Source organism: Triturus cristatus, chromosome 9, assembly GCF_964204655.1.
Source record: "Triturus cristatus chromosome 9, aTriCri1.1, whole genome shotgun sequence".
Taxonomy (NCBI): Eukaryota; Metazoa; Chordata; class Amphibia; order Caudata; family Salamandridae; genus Triturus; species Triturus cristatus.
The window spans coordinates 1,177,001,132-1,177,021,334 of record NC_140592.1 but is presented as its reverse complement, the minus strand read 5'-3'; positions in this window follow the sequence as shown (position 1 = coordinate 1,177,021,334).

Below are 20,203 nucleotides of genomic sequence, written 5' to 3'. Positions count from 1 at the left end.
GGAATGCTGACAATGAAAATATTCTCCCCCAGTCAAAACATCTGAGTTGAATCCATCCTTCTTTAGCCCACTATGCCAACCCAGTTTGGACCCAGCCATATTCAAATCAGTCTTGATCCTGTGCCTAATGGTATCAGTCCAGACCGAACTGCCAGGCCAGGTCCTCCCTGGACCGGAAACAAACATCATTGGACCGGTTTCAGGGTATATCACCCTTCTTCAGCCAGGCTAGCTTGAATCCAGTGGCACAGTGAGCAATGGACCCACGTCTTGGCATACCCATCCCACTTAGGGCAAAAAGTGTTACAGCAAACAAATGATGGATGGAATGCTGACTATGCAAACATTCTCCCCCAGTCACAAGATCTGGGATAAATCCATCCTTCTTTTGCCCACTACGCCACCCCAGTTTGGACCCATCCATCTGTAAATCAGTCTTGACCCTGTGCCCCATGGGAACAGTCCAGACCGAACTTCCAGGCCAGGTCCTCCCTGGACCGGAAAAAAGCCTCCTGGGACCGGTTTCAGGGTATATCACCCTTCTTCAGCCAGGCTAGCTTGAATCCAGCGGCAGAGCGAGCAAGGGACCCACGTCTGGGCATACCCATCCCACTTAGGGCAAGAAGTGTTACAGCAAACAAATGATGAACGGAATGCTGACAATGAAAATATTCTCCCCCAGTCAAAACATCTGGGTTAAATCCATCCTTCTTTAGCCCACTATGCCAATCCAGTTGTGACCCAGCCATATTCAAATCAGTCTTGATCCTGTGCCTAATGGTATCAGTCCAGACCGAACTGCCAGGCCAGGTCCTCCCTGGTCCGGAAACAAGCATCATGGGACCGGTTTCAGGGTACATCACCCTTCTTCAGCTAGGCTAGTTTGAATCCAGTGGCACAGTGAGCAAGGGACCCACGTCTGGGCATACCCATCCCACTTAGGGCGAAAAGTGTTACAGCAAACAATTGATGGACGGAATGCTGACAATTAAAGCATTCTCCCCCAGTCAAAACATCTGAGTTAAATCCATCCTTCTTTTGCCCACCATGCCAACCTAGTTTGGACCCAGCCATATGCAAATCAGTCTTGATCCTGTGCCCCATGGGATCAGTCCAGACCGAACTGCCAGGACAGGTCCTCCCTGGACCTGAAACAAGCATCCTGGGACCAGTTTCAGGCTATATCACCCTTCTTCAGCCAGACTAGCATAAATCCAGTGGCAGAGTGAGCAAGGGACCCACGTCTGAGCATACCCATCCCACTTAGGGCAAAAAGTGTTACAGCAAACAAATGATGGACAGAATGCTGACAATGAAAACATTCACCCCCAGTCAAAACATCTGTGTTAAATCCAACCTTCTTTTGCCCACTACACCACCCCAGTTTGGATCCAGCCATATGCAAATCAGTCTTGACCTTGTGCCCATGGGAACAGTCCAGACCGAACTTCCAGGCCAGGTCCTCCCTGGACCGGAAAAAAGCCTCCTGGGACCGGTTTCAGGGTATATCACCCTTCTTCAGCCAGGCTAGCTTGAATCCAGTGGCACAGTGAGCAAGGGACCCACGTCTGGGCATACCCATCCCACTTAGGTCGAAAAGTGTTACAGCAAACAAATGATGGATGGAATGCTGACAATTAAAGCATTCTCCCCCAGTCAAAACATCTGTGTTAAATCCAACCTTCTTTTGCCCACTACGCCACCCCAGTTTGGATCCAGCCATATGCAAATCAGTCTTGACCTTGTGCCCATGGGAACAGTCCAGACCGAACTTCCAGGCCAGGTCCTCCCTGGACCGGAAAAAAGCCTCCTGGGACCGGTTTCAGGGTATATCACCCTTCTTCAGCCAGGCTAGCTTGAATCTAGTGGCACAGTGAGCAAGAGACCCACGTTTGGGCATACCCATCCCACTTAGCGCGAAAAGTGTTACAGCAAACAAATGATGGATGGAACGCTGAATATGTAAACATTCTCCCCCAGTCAAAACATCTGTGTTAAATCCAACCTTCTTTTGCCCACTACGCCACCCCAGTTTGGACCCAGCCATCTGTAAATCAGTCTTGACCCTGTGCCCCATGGGAACAGTCCAGACCGAACTTCCAGGCCAGGTCCTCCCTGGGCCGGAAACAAGCCTCCTGGGACCGGTTTCAGGGTATATCACCCTTCTTCAGCCAGGCTAGCTTGAATCCAGTGGCACAGTGAGCAAGGGACCCACGTTTGGGCATACCCATCCCACTTAGGTCGAAAAGTGTTACAGTAAACAAATGATGGACGGAATGCTGACAATTAAAACATTCTCCCCCAGTCAAAAGATCTGGGTTAAGTCCAACCTTCTTTTGCCCACTACGCCACCCCAGTTTGGAACCAGCCATATGCAAATCAGTCTTGACCTTGTGTCCATGGGAACAGTCCAGACCGAACTGCCAGGCCAGGTCCTCCCTGGACCGGAAACAAGCATCATGGAACCGGTTTCAGGGTATATCACCCTTCTTCAGCCAGGCTAGCTTGAATCCAGTGGCACAGTGAGCAAGGGACCTACGTCTTGGCATACCCATCCCACTTAGGGCAAAAAGTGTTACAGCAAACAAATGATGGACGGCATGCTGACAATTAAAACATTCTCCCCCAGTCAAAACATCTGGGTTAAATCCATCCTTCTTTTGCCCACTATGCCAACCCAGTTTGGACCCAGCCATATGCAAATCAGTCTTGATCCTGTGCCCCATGGGATCAGTCCAGACGGAACTGCCAGGCCAGGTCCTCCCTGGACCTGAAACAAGCATCCTGGGACCAGTTTCAGGGTATATCACCCTTCTTCAGCCCGACTAGCATCAATCCAGTGGCAGAGTGAGCAAGGGACCCACATCTGGGCATACCCATCCCACTTAGGGCGAAAAGTGTTACAGCAAACAAATGATGGACAGAATGCTGACAATGAAAACATTCTCCCCCAGTCAAAACATCTGGGTTAAATCCAACCTTCTTTTGCCCACTACGCCACCCCAGTTTGGATCCAGCCATATGCAAATCAGTCTTGACCTTGTGCCCATGGGAACAGTCTAGACCGAACTGCCAGGCCAGGTCCTCCCTGGACCGGAAGCAAGCATCATGGGACCGGTTTCAGGGTATATCACCCTTCTTCAGCCAGGCTAGCTTGAATCCAGTGGCACAGTGAGCAAGGGACCCACGTCTTGGCATACCCATCCCACTTAGGGCAAAAAGTGTTACAGCAAACAAATGATGGATGGAATGCTGACTATGCAAACATTCTCCCCCAGTCACAAGATCTGGGATAAATCCATCCTTCTTTTGCCCCCTACGCCACCCCAGTTTGGACCCAGCCATCTGTAAATCAGTCTTGACCCTGTGCCCCATGGGAACAGTCCAGACCGAACTTCCAGGCCAGGTCCTCCCTGGACCGGAAAAAAGCCTCCTGGGACCGGTTTCAGGGTATATCACCCTTCTTCAGCCAGGCTAGCTTGAATCCAGTGGCAGAGCGAGCAAGGGACCCACGTCTGGGCATACCCATCCCACTTAGGGCAAAAAATGTTACAGCAAACAAATGATGGACGGAATGCTGACAATGAAAATATTCTCCCCCAGTCAAAACATCTGAGTTGAATCCATCCTTCTTTAGCCCACTATGCCAACCCAGTTTGGACCCAGCCATATTCAAATCAGTCTTGATCCTGTGCCTAATGGTATCAGTCCAGACCGAACTGCCAGGCCAGGTCCTCCCTGGACCGGAAACAAACATCATTGGACCGGTTTCAGGGTATATCACCCTTCTTCAGCCAGGCTAGCTTGAATCCAGTGGCACAGTGAGCAATGGACCCACGTCTTGGCATACCCATCCCACTTAGGGCAAAAAGTGTTACAGCAAACAAATGATGGATGGAATGCTGACTATGCAAACATTCTCCCCCAGTCACAAGATCTGGGATAAATCCATCCTTCTTTTGCCCACTACGCCACCCCAGTTTGGACCCATCCATCTGTAAATCAGTCTTGACCCTGTGCCCCATGGGAACAGTCCAGACCGAACTTCCAGGCCAGGTCCTCCCTGGACCGGAAAAAAGCCTCCTGGGACCGGTTTCAGGGTATATCACCCTTCTTCAGCCAGGCTAGCTTGAATCCATGGGCAGAGCGAGCAAGGGACCCACGCCTGGGCATACCCATCCCACTTAGGGCAAGAAGTGTTACAGCAAACAAATGATGGACGGAATGCTGACAAGGAAAATATTCTCCCCCAGTCAAAACATCTGGGTTAAATCCATCCTTCTTTAGCCCACTATGCCAATCCAGTTTGGACCCAGCCATATTCAAATCAGTCTTGATCCTGTGCCTAATGGTATCAGTCCAGACCGAACTGCCAGGCCAGGTCCTCCCTGGACCGGAAACAAGCATCATGGGACCGGTTTCAGAGTATATCACCCTTCTTCAGCTAGGCTAGTTTGAATCCAGTGGCACAGTGAGCAAGGGACCCACGTCTGGGCATACCCATCCCACTTAGGGCGAAAAGTGTTACAGCAAACAATTGATGGACGGAATGCTGACAATTAAAGCATTCTCCCCCATTCAAAACATCTGGGTTAAATCCATCCTTCTTTTGCCCACCATGCCAACCTAGTTTGGACCCAGCCATATGCAAATCAGTCTTGATCCTGTGCCCCATGGGATCAGTCCAGACCGAACTGCCAGGACACGTCCTCCCTGGACCTGAAACAAGCATCCTGGGACCAGTTTCAGGGTATATCACCCTTCTTCAGCCAGACTAGCATAAATCCAGTGGCAGAGTGAGCAAGGGACCCACGTCTGGGCATACCCATCCCACTTAGGGCAAAAAGTGTTACAGCAAACAAATGATGGACAGAATGCTGACAATGAAAACATTCTCCCCCAGTCAAAACATCTGTGTTAAATCCAACCTTCTTTTGCCCACTACGCCACCCCAGTTTGGATCCAGCCATATGCAAGTCAGTCTTGACCTTGTGCCCATGGGAACAGTCCAGACCGAACTGCCAGGCCAGGTCCTCTCTGGACAGGAAACAAGCATCATGGGACCGGTTTCAGGGTATCACCCTTCTTCAGCCAGGCTAGTTTAAATCCAGTGGCACAGTGAGCAAGGGACCCACGTCTGGGTATACCCATCCCACTTAGGGCGAAAAGTGTTACAGCAAACAAATGATGGACGGAATGCTGACAATGAAAACATTCTCCCCCAGTCAAAACATCTGGGTTAAATCCATCCTTCTTTTGACCACTATGCCAACCCAGTTTGGACCCAGCCATATGCAAATCAGTCTTGATCCTGTGACCCATGGGATCAGTCCAGACCGAACTGCCAGGCCAGGTCCTCCCTGGACCTCAGACAAGCATCCTGGGACCGGTTTCAGGGTATATCACCCTTCTTCAGCCAGACTAGCTTGAATCAAGTGGCACAGTGAGCAAGGGACCCACGTCTGGGCATACCCATCCCACTTAGGGCGAAAAGTGTTACAGCAAACAAATGATGAACGGAATGCTGACAATGAAGACATTCTCCCCAGTCAAAACATCTGGGTTAAATCCATCCTTCTTTTGCCCACTATGCCAACCCAGTTTGGACCCAGCCATATGCAAATCAGTCTTGATCCTGTGCCCCATGGGATCAGTCCAGACAGAAATGCATGCGCATTTGTCAGAAAAGTTGGAAACCAGGAAGAGGGAGCCCCGGAGACGCCGCGCTTCAGGTAAGTGGCTTTTAATTTTCTTTATTATAAATTAATGTTATCTTTTAAAAGGAGGGCGGGTGGCGCGTAGTGGGGCTACGCGAAGCGCGTAGTGTGCGTAGATTTGGGCACACTACGTGCTACTTCACGTAGCCCCACTACGCCCACTACGCCCACCCATTCCTGAATTATCATTTATTAAAACTGCTGATCATCTTTCTGTCCAGTGTAAACAAATACAGTTCAATTCCTTCCGCCAGTCCACTTTAACATCCTGGACAACTAATGAAATAGCGAATAAAATATTAGATACCATTTCTTATATTATGGAATATGGCATTATGGTTAATAACTGCACTCCGTTAAATTACCCCACGATTTTAGAGGCACTAGCCCCAAATGTGGAAAAAGAAAGGAAAAAAGCTGAAAGGAAAAAGTCAAATCTACTACTTAGAGGCGCAACTGGCCCTTCGTATAAATCTCCTTCCAATACAGGTCTGCTGATTACTAATACACTAAAAGGAGTGCATACTTGCGGATTGTTACCTAAAAATAATATGCAATTGGAGGACTGGTCGTGGCTTCCGGCCACCCTTGCAAATGTGCATTCAGGGGATGAGAATTGAAGTTTGCCTGTTGCAAATGATAAAGACTTGCAATTGAGGATCTGTTCCTGGAATGTGCATGGGCTGGCCCATTTACTAGCCGATCCAGATACTATCCTTTTTTTAAAGTCTTTTGCAATCCTACTGTTCCAAGAAATGCCTCTGCTGGGGTTTAGTGAGTATAATCTCTTCGCAGTATGTACTAATAACTCAGGCCGTGCAAAGTGTGGGCTTTCCTTTTATATAGCAGCAGAAATACATTTAATAGTGGAAGTGGTTGATTTGTAGTTGGATTGGTTACAATTAGGGGTGGGCGGAATTTGCGGAATTAACCTTCGCAAATTATCGCGAGAATGTTTGAAATTATCGCAAACAAGCAGAAATATCGCGAAGATGCGGAAGTTTTTTTCCGGCATGTTCGCGAGATTTTCTGCATGGTTGCGGGTCGCCAACTTACCCATGTGGTTGCTTGCGGGCGCGGCCATCTTGTTTTGAGTTGTTCTCGCGGTGCATGATCGCGAGAAGAAAGACGTGATCGCGCGACGCATGACGTCACTGCGGGCGCGAACTGTCGCGAGACAGCGCAAATGGCTAAAAACAATACAACATCTCATGGAGAACGCGACCGGATCAAGAAAACTTGTCGGCGAACGCAGGGATTCAGGTAAGGCGATCGCGCGCGCGCGAGAATGTATCATTTTACAGCGCGAGCAAGAAACAAATTATCGCCAAGCTGCGGAAACCGGAATTTTTGACATTTTCGCGCTCTCCGCGGAACGCAAAAATGTCAAATGATCGCAATTTCCGCGAACGGAACGAAATTTTTGCCCAGGCCTAGTTACAATGTCTTTTATTGCAGTATGAATGCCTTAATATGACAATACTTAATGTTTATTTAAGTGTGGGGAAAAATAAGATAACTCAGTTGTTTATTAACTTAGGGAATATTTTAAGCTCTTTTATAATCCAACACCCACATGCCGGTTTTATTGTTTCTGTCAATTTTAATTTACATCTGGTTGTTCTAAACCATGAAAATGGAAAGGGTAATTGTATTGCATAAGAGTGTTGCGACAAAATTTACCATCTTGAGTTTACCTTGTTAAAAAAATGAAGGTTTGTTCCATCTTTTAAATTTTCTAAGCATGGTTCAAATATTGATTACACGTTTATTACAGAGAATCTAAGTTCAAAATTGATTGAATACAGGGTGACCCCTCGACTCGAGAGTGACCACAATCCTCAGATAATTATAGTACAATTACCAATAAAATGCAAGCCCAGATCTAAAGAGCTTCAGAAACAATACGGGCCATTCCTCATACATCTGAAGAGACTTGTTTGGCTCACGGATAAACAAGATGAAATAATACTATGATTAATAAATGGATTTATATAACATCAGCCCTTGCAGAAACATTTTAAGTACGAAAGAGTAAGAAAACAAATTTACCACCATTTTTGATGAACAAATGGTATTCTTTTAAGTTATGTAAACTAAAATGATTGGTAAATAGAGCTGTACAGGATGCCTACTCCCATAGAAACCAGCAATCTTACTATGTTTATAAGGACAAAATTAAAGCACTAAGGAAATCTTATAGACCAGAAGTGTGGGTGGCTTAATCATATTATCAATTTGGGCTCTGGCATAGATTACTTTATGCCTCCACACAAAATAATGTAAAACATTTTTGGAAAATAATCAATGAACTCGAAAGGGGAGGCAACAGGACTCATAGTATTAATATTATGGAAACTGAATGTGTACATTTTATTATCTGTATTAAGTGGGTGATCCAGTTGTGAAAAAGTAAGACATAAGTTTTAATTGTGGAAAAAGATTAAACCATTGTACAGTGATAGTGAGGGGTATGAGCGAGGGTACGAATATTACTGTAATAGTTAGTCAGCAGCCCCAATTTGAAGAATGATCTGGACTGTATAAGCACTAATGAAATAGTCATTCTGTTACGCCGCATTCGATCAAATGATCCTCCTGGCCCTAACAGTCTTCCAAACACCTTGTTCCGTGCCAATATGGATTTGTGGGCTGAATTAGTAACTCCATTGTTCAACGAGGTATTGCAAAATGTACTCGAATCGTGGCAAGGTAGCGTCATACAGCCTATCTATAAGAGTGGGCCATTTGATAACCCTGCTAATTATTGGTTAATATCCTTAACTGATGTTGATGCTAAGGTTTTTGCCACACGTTTATTGGTAGACCTGGAAAAATGGGCGGCACAACAAGGAATAATTCCACTCAACCAAACAGGTTTCCGTAAGGGCCAATCTACTATTACCAATTTTTTGGCCCTCACTTTATTAGCTGAGCGGGCAGTTTTAAAAAAACAATATCTATCCATTGCTTTTATGGATTTAAAGGCAGCCGTTGATTCAGTTCCCCAAGTCTTATTATGAAAAAAGCTGATTTATTGGGTCATTCCACGTAATTTGATTGATGCTATAATTCTTCTTTATACCAATACCTGGGTGCAGGTCAGGCTCGGTGACGGTGGCATTTTATCACGAAAATGTAAAGCCTGTAATGACCTAAAGCAAGGTTATGGTCTTGCTCCTTGCCTTTTTAATCTATTTCTGTCAGATCTTCAGCAGCATTTGGAATCCATTCACGCCCACCCCCCTGTTCTGCTTTGGTTTTTTGGATTGGGTAGAACCTGCTCTACAGAGCCCTTCTGACCCAAAACAGAACGTTACCCCCTCCCTAGGGCCTTTTTACACCTAAATAAGCACATATATATGTACCACCTAAGGACAGGGAATTCCTATTATATATATATATCAAGACCTCACAGCCTCGCAATCTCAGCACCCACAGTCTCGCGACCTCAGTCAGGTCCAGAATCTCCTACCCATCCGGTAGCGACACACACGATCTCGCGGCCTCAGTCAGGCCCAGAATCTCCTACCCATCCGGTAGCAACACACACAGTCTCGCGACCTCAGTCAGGTCCAGAATCTCCTACCCATTCGGCAGCAACACACACAGTCTCGCGACCTCAGTCAGGTCCAGAATCTCCTACCCATTCGGCAGCAACACACACAGTCTCGCGACCTCAGTCAGGTCCAGAATCTCCTACCCATTCGGCAGCAACACACACAGTCTCGCGACCTCAGTCAGGTCCAGAATCTCCTACCCATTCGGCAGCAACACACACAGTCTCGCGACCTCAGTCAGGTCCAGAATCTCCTACCCATCCGGTAGCTACATACAGTCTCGCGACCTCAGTCAGGTCCAGAATCTCCTACCCATTCGGCAGCAACACACACAGTCTCGCGACCTCAGTCAGGTCCAGAATCTCCTACCTACACGGCAGCCTTAGCACGAGCTCATCCTATTATTACTATGGTACACAACAGGGGAATCGGGATTACCATATATCAGATCACACAAAGACTATTAGTTGAGCACAACCTGTTCTCTAGTTCGAGGGGCTTGTTTTCCCCCTCATCCAGTTACCACTTACCTGACCAGGATTAACCTCTGTTCATTTTAAGGCAACTCTGACTAAAGAATAGGCTATCCTCCTATACAAAAGTACACAACACATGCTAACGTACAACAAGCTAAATACTTTATTTAAATGCCACATGCACATTCGCAGAATACATTATATATATATAGACAACCTGTAAGGAAAGTGAAAGGTTAAGTTGTATACTCTAAAGAAAAAGGGGTCGACTTCACCTTTATGGTACGTAGCCCGTGCTCAATGGTCATCTAGGTTCCCTTCTCGTCTATGCCTCGGCTTCGCCTGGAAGTCACCCCTCTACAGTTGTGGGTCTGCTCCCTTCTCCCTCTCCGAGTCACTGGAACCTCTTCCCTGTCGGCTACTCTGTCCTCTTTAGATTCGAGTTCGTCATCCGTCTTCCCTGGAATAAGTAATAGCTTTTCTGCTAACGGCCAGATGCCGCCTATGGTCTAGAAGCAAATGCAAGTACCTGCCTCAGACTTTCACTAATATAGATGTGCATTCTCTCATGGAAATTTCCAGCTCGAAACCTGCCGCCCACCAAATTCCTGTACCTCCCCGCACCAAGGACACTTTCCCAGCCGGCCGGCCTGATGTAGTGTCTTCGGCATGAAGAAAAATACAATCCTTCGATAAGGGCCGGCCTGAACCGGTTCTCTCCGAGCGAATAACACCTCATAACTAAAACACTGCCTATGACCTAGAAACTTCCCAAGCTGCCAGAGCAGGAGGAAAGATGGAGTCTCTCCCGTTTAAGGCCTACCAGGCCTGAATGCAGCACAGCTCCATTAGATACCCTCACTACAGAACAGATTACCCCTAATGCTAACGAATCTATCCCCTAGGATATGTATGCAAACCCTGATCTATGGGGAAGGACACAGGATCATGTCGAAGTGAATAATATCTCTCCCGTTTAAGGCCTACCAGGCCTGAATTCAACACAGCTCTATGAAATACCCTCACTATAGGGCAAGTTATCCTCAAGGCTACCGAATCTATCCCCTAGGCTATGTGTGTAGGCCCTGAGCTATGGGTAGGAGCACGGGATTGTGTCAAAAGTGTCTAATAGACAGGCCGTATTCACTACTCCAGTCCTTAGACTTGGATGGAAAGAGACTGAAGTCATATGGATCGCTCTATAACACCGGAAGGCCGGGAAAATCGAGCAGTACATTCCACCCTTGACTTCAGTCTATTATACATACTAAATGGAATTAACATCTGTGGAAGAATAATATGAAACAAAACTAACCGATCTATGTCTAGTACCAGATGTGCAGAATTGAAGCAGTGAAGGGATACACTGAATAAAACAACAGATAGAAATTAAAACAGCAAGAGCAATCAAAATGCCACCTAATGTGTGGCGTAGCATATGCATGTCCGGCAACCAATTAAAGAGCCAGTCAAACCAGCCCTGATCAATGTGTTTCCTAACTTCATTAGTTAAATCATGCAATTTATCTATATGTGCACGAATGGATTGTGTATGATCAGATAAGTTAAAACAACAGAGACCTTCAAAGTCAGAGCAGCCATGTCCATGTTTAAGCAGAAGATAATCAATGGCTGCTCTATTTTGCAAGATGGCTCTACGTTCACCCTGGGCGTCTAATAGCAAGTCAGATAAGACTGTAGAAGTATGATTAATAGATTTGACCATCCAGCAAGCCATTTTCCCAATGGATTTGGCATTGTAAACCGCCAAGGCAGGGACACCAATAATTGAAACAGCTAGACTAAGATATTCAGACTTGGAATATAAATGCAAAGATAAGTCACAATCCTCCTGTAACAGTACTGTATCTCGAAGCACACGAGAGTTGGCATTTGGATGTGAAGAAAACATCAACAAACTTAACCTAGTAATGGCACACGGGCCGCCGGAAATGTTTGCGGGGACATAGGGCCAGGAAGTATTACCACATGAGAAAAGCCATCCGGCAGGTAGCAACATCGCACGATAGTGACTGGGGGTAACTACTAAACTATTGCAAGTCATATTGTTCTGGACTGAGATACATTTCGTCGGTGTCCTCTGGAAACACAAAGTTCGTTCATGAGATGTGAGAGAGGTGGCGCCTCTTAACTTGAGACGTAGACATTCAGAAATTGCATTAGGATTACATGTGAGGAAAAAACATAGGTCGCCTTGTGTAATATTATACGTAGTTATTTGGGATTGGATGGGGAGTTGCTCATTCGGCAGTTCAGTACACAAAGGACAATATGCATGGGTAGCAAAATCACCCAGAATAATATTCGGACGAGCCTTTGAAATGTTGAAGATGCTTATTAAAGTATCCAGCGAGGCGGGGACAGCAACTAGGCAGGTCGCCAGGATATCGTGCACAGATCTCATCGGTGTCAAACAGAAGTGAGGGGCATCAGTCACTCTTTTCGCCAGGAGCGTCCAAAAGTTCGATGACGAATCCCACGCATTGAAGGAATGCAACACTCTAGTTCCCAATTCATCCCGGGTTGATGGGATCCCTTCTCTCTCTCCGAAGTAGTCCGAACGGTGTCCAGTACCGACACATCCTGCAGCAACAATCCAAAGAATGATCTGAAAAAGAACCAAATACAGGCATTAATCATTCTCGTAAATAACATTTATCAGCTGGGACAGCTTCCCAGCTATCTTTCCCTGGCCTCATAACCAAAATGGTATTATCCTGACCGGTGGCAATAACCTCTGCTTGTTCAGGGGGATTCTTAGGCGATTGCACCCAAACCTTGGCCCCAGGGTTATCCGTAGAGCCAAAGCCTTTCTGGCCTCGTACAGTTAGCAAAATTGGGGCAGTGCCTTTCATTATTTCACCACTGAAAACAGGCATAATGAGTAATTGAGCCACCCGGTCGGTGCGGTGTATCAGCAAGTCATTCTCACTGCTATTTAGCAGAAGTACCTTAATCTCTCCCTGATAGTCGCTGTCAATGACCCCTCCAAGTACCTGGATGCCTTTTACAGCCAGCCCCGATCTAGGGGCGATCAATCCAAAATTCCCCGGTGGTATATGAATACCAACACCGGTAGCAATGATGACCCGATTTTTACTTTCCAAAACGGTGTCATCCATAGCATGCAAATCTAAGCCTGCCGACCCTGGGGTCGCTCTGCATGGAGCCAGAGCTCCGGAAGTAATCTCCCAATACATCACAGTTTCATTGATTACATTAGGCATAGTCTCAACCTTTGGGGGAAACAAACGCATAAGTGGAGATTCAGCATTTAAAAAAGGACGATTATTCAGAATCAATAGTGCTTGGGGTAAAAAGTCTCGCCAATTTTTATACTTGTCATCTGTTAATTTACGCAATTGATCCTTTAGCAGGCCATTCAATCTCTCCACCAGGCCTGAGGCCTGCGGGTAGTAAGGTATATGAAATATCCATTCAATATTATTTTCCACACAGAATTCCTGTACCAATCTTCCACGGAAATGGGATGCGTTATCAGATTGAATTTGGAATGGCACACCATAATACATCATAATCAATTCTAATGTCTTTATGGTATTCAACTGGGTGGCTTGCTTACATGGAAAAGCTACCAGCAAACCACTATATGTATCGACAATTGTACAAACATATTGACAATTTCTACTCATGGGAAGGGGTCCAATGTAATCAATCTGCCAAATTTGAGCGGGCAGTTTCCCACGATGTAAATGACCTCTAACAATTTGAGGTACTTTACGCTGTCTGACATGCTGACAGACGGGACAATGTAGAATAACATTTTTGATTAGATCCAGGGGAATATAAATTCCTCTATCAGCAGCCCACCTGCTAGTGGCCTTCTCTCCAAAGTGTCCTGCCTTCTGGTGTGCCCATTTCGCCAATCCCGCAATATCAGGATCTTGTCTGTCCACCACTGCCTCAGCAATTTTAGATTTCTCTTCTGCAATATTATGAAAAAATTTGTCAAGAGAGTCTATTGGGGTGTGAGCATCCACATGGAAGATGGTAACAGTACTCTGTGGGAGCATTTCCCAAATCTCTTGCCATAACTCTTTTCCCCATAACTCTTTGGAGTGTAACCTCCAATTATGGGAATGCCAGGTCGGCAACCAAACAGCCAGTCCATTGGCAGTGGACCAGGAATCGGTGAAAATGTGGCATACGCCAGGTAACTCCTGTTTCAAAACTTGGTAAACGGCATAGAGCTCGGCAAACTGACTACTCTTCCCTTCACCAGTTGTGCTCAACAGTTTTTGTGTGATCGGATTATAAGACACCGCCTTCCAGTGCCGTGTCGTTCCAATAAACTTTGCTGACCCATCTGTGAACCACACATGGTTCCTGTCCTCGACGGATAAATCATCAAAAGGTCTACCCCACTTGACAGGAGACTCCTGTTCTAAAGGTACGGAACACTCACTCTCAGTCTCAGTCGATGGTGCTTGTGCCACTTGCTCATGTAAAGACGCAACTCCTTTCGGACCCACACGTGCCCTGTCTTGTATGTACCATTTCCATTTAATCACACTCGCCTCCTGAGCATGCCCAATTCGATGAGTTTTTGGTGAACTCAAAACCCACTGCATAATAGGAATTTCAGGACGCAAGAATATGTCATGTCCCAAAGTCAATTGCTCGGTATCCACTAAAGCCCAATAACAAGCAAGTAGCTGCTTCTCAAAGGGTGTATAACGCTCACCAGCATCAGGTAGCTTTTTGGTCCAAAACCCTAATGGTACTTTACACCTGCCTTGTTTCTGCCACAGACTCCAGTTTGCATAAGGGCCTTGCACAGACACATTCAAATCCACATCACCATCACGTACAGGCCAGAGATCCATAGCATGTTGAATTGCCTCTTTTGCCAGACTAAATGCATCTTGCTGTTGCTTACCCCATTCAAATGCATTCTTTTTACGTGTAACTCGGTACAAAGGGGCCAATATTTGACTCAAATGAGGAATATGCTGGCGCCAAAAACCGAATAAACCAATGAATCTCTGGGCTTCCTTCCTATTCCTCGGAACCGAAAAATCAAGAATTTTCTGTTTAACTTGAGGGATCACCTCGCGGTGTCCCTCATGCCAATTAATACCTAAAAATTTTACAGCTTGAGACGGACCTTGTAATTTGTCCGGGTTGATCTCCCAACCTTTCCCACGCAGACACTCAATGACTCTATCTAATTGTGTCTGAACATCCTCTTGTGTTTCGCCTTGGATCAAAACATCATCAATATAATGACATAACTGGATTTTGGGATGAACTGGTACCTCAATCAAGTGTTCTGCCACCAGCCGGTGACAAATCGTAGGACTATGCACATAGCCCTGAGGAAGACTTCTGAACGTCATCTGACGCCCATTCCACGTAAAACTGAACTGTTCCTGACACTCAGGGGCAATTGGAATAGAAAAGAAAGCATTAGCAATATCGATGGACGCATACCATGTACCTGGATGTGTTTGGATTCTTTCAATCAGGGTGATAACATCCGGTACTGCAGCAGTCAAAGAGGGCGTGTGTTTGTTCAATTCTCGATAATCAACAGTCATGCGCCAAGAATTATCACTTTTACGCACCGGCCAAACAGGATTATTCCAAGCAGAAGTAACTGGAGTTATAACGCCTGCATCAACCAACTCCTGAATGGTGGTACTAATCTCTTCATGACCACCCGGAATACGATACTGCTTCTGACAAACCACTTTGGTCGCCTGGGGAACTTGTATGGGGGGCATCCTTAAACGACCAACCCGTATAGGTCTGGACGAGATATAATGCGTCGTTCCAAATTGGTAACACCCATCATCAAGATGCAATGTCATTCCCTTCAAAATATCAATTCCAATTATGAATTCTAGAAGTGGCACCACTAATACAGAATATTCCTTTCTAGGGATTCTACCTATTCTCATTTCAAGCAAAGTTTGAACTGCAGGGGTTTCCTTTCCTCCTAATCCGGTAATAGTAAAAGGCTGCCCTGTAAATTTCTTTGATTTTCCATGAATAAGAGTGGCCTCCGCTCCTGTATCAACTAATGCTCGGGCCCTTTGGATATTACGATGTCTCCAAAAAATATCAATATCTACATAGGGTCTATTATCTCTGTGAGCCCATCTGTGTACCGGAGCTTGACCTATTTCCTAGTCATTTTTACTGCATTCTGTGTACCAGGACAAATCAGGATAAAGACTCTCACGTTTCTTAGGTATCGGTACCTCCTGTTCATATCCATCTCTATTACGAAATGGATTCCTGTCCTCTACATTGCACTGCGAGTTTCGATCGGCCAAACTGTATCGATCCTCCCTCCTTCTCAATTCAGGGGATTGATCCCTATCATCTCTACGTCTGCTGTAAGCATGATCATTTCTCCCCCTTTCCCTTTCCCCCTCTCTCTCCCTGTCCCGCTCTCGACGAGGGGACAGATCACGTACAGGACGCCGATCATCACGACGATCAAAGCGCCCACGGCGATCATCATCACCGCTACCATCAGAACAACCACGATCACACTCAGTCGTCCGAACACGCCGGGCACCCTCCTTCCGGTCCAAGCCCCGTTTGCGAAACATTTCCCACAAACGAGCAGTAGTCTCACCATCAATATCCTCCCGACGCACACCATCAGCCAAAAGACCAGTAAAGATATCACGTCTAGTAAATTTATATTCACCAGGAGTACGAGTGTCAGACCGGGACTGACGTTCAGGTTTAAACCACTCACCCAACTCACCGAGTTGGCGTACCGACTCCAACACCGTAGATAGTACATTACCAGTCTGGTTAATCAACAAAGTCATCATGACCTGCTTGTAGGCAACAGGAGAAGAGCGAATGATACGATTCCGCACCGAAGAAGTCAACAACCCATCAAGCAACCTGTCAGCAGTGCCCAGAAAAATAGCCGTTTTCATCACTTCCTCCTTAAGACGTTGCGCAGCATCACGCAAGGTATACCACGGCTTGTCATTGACAGGCCAGTCAGATTCAGTAGGATACTTCAAATTGCAACCTTCAGTCGCCAATTGGAGCAAAGAAATTTGACCACCACCATTATAGTTACGAAAATGATCTTGCACAGTAGAATCCAAACTCAAAGAACAAAACTTCAAACAATCGCCAGTATCCAACATAATACCAGCAGCGCACCATCCACGTGAGCAAAGCCTCACCAGTCCGCTGCCGAAAGCGTTGCAAAATATCACTAATTTCTTGCTGGGTAAAATCTTCCAAACAGTCCAAAGAAACACCCTGCGGAGCATTGGGAGACTGCTGCAACTTCCGACGAAAAACCGGGTGCGCAGAAACAACGGGACGAGCATCACAAGGAGCCCGAGCAGTACGAGTAGAGGGACAGTCAGTGTGAAAAGTATCAATCCCGCCCGAAGAACGAGCGCAATCACGGGGTGCACCATCAGAGGTGCGAGAAGTAGACTTACTGTCAGGACGGGAACGAGAAAGCTCATGCATAGCACATTCCTCACCCGAGGAACAAGACGTAGTCGAGTCCCAGATATTACCATCCCATTCATCAGGATTCCAATCCAGTCCAGCTTTCGCCACGACCAGACGCACTTTACGCGACGAAACACGACCACGCCTGTTCTTGTACTTATAACGAGCAATCCGCACAGCCGCCCTTTCGGCAACCGTTTGGTAAGTGTCAAGTTTGTCGGAAAGCAACTTATTTTGACACCGCAATAAAGTGTTAGAATTCTGAATCTCAACAAGGTGTGATTCCGCATCCTTAAAAGAGACCTGCAATTTCAGCAACCTCTCATGCAGAATCCGATACGCAGACAGAATAACCCAACCTCTGCGCCCCAAAGCGGGAACCTCCTCACCCTTCAAGACAGGTGCCGTCTGCAAACAAGTAATCACATCAGCCGGTTCCGCCGACTCCAAAGAAGAATTCCAATTTTCACTCAGACCAGTAGAATCAGCCCACTCTCGGGCCAAGGCACCATAAGGCGTTGAATCCCATCCGGGAATATCAACGGACAATTTAAGAGTAGATTTCGATTTCCTAGAAAACATCGCGAAAAAGAAAGAAAAAAGAAACGCAGAGAAAAGAAATGAAGAGAGAAAGAAAGAGAAAGAAAAAGTATACACGCAAATATACAAAAAAGAAAATCACGCACACGCCGAAGGCAAACACAAGACAACCACAACGCACACAGGTTACGTAAACAGTTCGTGACGCCAAATGTTCTGCTTTGGTTTTTAGGATTGGGTAGAACCTGCTCTACAGAGCCCTTCTGACCCAAAACAGAACGTTACCCCCTCCCTAGGGCCTTTTTACACCTAAATAAGCACATATATATGTACCACCTAAGGACAGGGAATTCCTATTATATATATATATCAAGACCTCACAGCCTCGCAATCTCAGCACCCACAGTCTCGCGACCTCAGTCAGGTCCAGAATCTCCTACCCATCCGGTAGCGACACACACGATCTCGCGGCCTCAGTCAGGCCCAGAATCTCCTACCCATCCGGTAGCAACACACACAGTCTCGCGACCTCAGTCAGGTCCAGAATCTCCTACCCATTCGGCAGCAACACACACAGTCTCGCGACCTCAGTCAGGTCCAGAATCTCCTACCCATTCGGCAGCAACACACACAGTCTCGCGACCTCAGTCAGGTCCAGAATCTCCTACCCATTCGGCAGCAACACACACAGTCTCGCGACCTCAGTCAGGTCCAGAATCTCCTACCCATTCGGCAGCAACACACACAGTCTCGCGACCTCAGTCAGGTCCAGAATCTCCTACCCATCCGGTAGCTACATACAGTCTCGCGACCTCAGTCAGGTCCAGAATCTCCTACCCATTCGGCAGCAACACACACAGTCTCGCGACCTCAGTCAGGTCCAGAATCTCCTACCTACACGGCAGCCTTAGCACGAGCTCATCCTATTATTACTATGGTACACAACAGGGGAATCGGGATTACCATATATCAGATCACACAAAGACTATTAGTTGAGCACAACCTGTTCTCTAGTTCGAGGGGCTTGTTTTCCCCATCATCCAGTTACCACTTACCTGACCAGGATTAACCTCTGTTCATTTTAAGGCAACTCTGACTAAAGAATAGGCTATCCTCCTATACAAAAGTACACAACACATGCTAACGTACAACAAGCTAAATACTTTATTTAAATGCCACATGCACATTCGCAGAATACATTATATATATATAGACAACCTGTAAGGAAAGTGAAAGGTTAAGTTGTATACTCTAAAGAAAAAGGGGTCGACTTCACCTTTATGGTACGTAGCCCGTGCTCAATGGTCATCTAGGTTCCCTTCTCGTCTATGCCTCGGCTTCGCCTGGAAGTCACCCCTCTACAGTTGTGGGTCTGCTCCCTTCTCCCTCTCCGAGTCACTGGAACCTCTTCCCTGTCGGCTACTCTGTCCTCTTTAGATTCGAGTTCGTCATCCGTCTTCCCTGGAATAAGTAATAGCTTTTCTGCTAACGGCCAGATGCCGCCTATGGTCTAGAAGCAAGTGCAAGTGCCTGCCTCAGACTTTCACTAATATAGATGTGCATTCTCTCATGGAAATTTCCAGCTCGAAACCTGCCGCCCACCAAATTCCTGTACCTCCCCGCACCAAGGACACTTTCCCAGCCGGCCGGCCTGATGTAGTGTCTTCGGCATGAAGAAAAATACAATCCTTCGATAAGGGCCGGCCTGAACCGGTTCTCTCCGAGCGAATAACACCTCATAACTAAAACACTGCCTATGACCTAGAAACTTCCCAAGCTGCCAGAGCAGGAGGAAAGATGGAGTCTCTCCCGTTTAAGGCCTACCAGGCCTGAATGCAGCACAGCTCCATTAGATACCCTCACTACAGAACAGATTACCCCTAATGCTAACGAATCTATCCCCTAGGATATGTATGCAAACCCTGATCTATGGGGAAGGACACAGGATCATGTCGAAGTGAATAATATCTCTCCCGTTTAAGGCCTACCAGGCCTGAATTCAACACAGCTCTATGAAATACCCTCACTATAGGGCAAGTTATCCTCAAGGCTACCGAATCTATCCCCTAGGCTATGTGTGTAGGCCCTGAGCTATGGGTAGGAGCACGGGATTGTGTCAAAAGTGTCTAATAGACAGGCCCTATTCACTACTCCAGTCCTTAGACTTGGATGGAAAGAGACTGAAGTCATATGGATCGCTCTATAACACCGGAAGGCCGGGAAAATCGAGCAGTACACCCCCAAGATTAGATGAGGTGCCACTTAGCTATCTTCAATAAGCGGACGATAATATTCTGTTGAGCCAAACCCCTATAGGTCTACAAAGATTGCTAAATGCCTTTGATGTTAATATCTTGAATGAATGGATTGGAATTGAATGTTAAAAAAACTAAAATCATGAAAATCGGTCTGCTAAAATCAA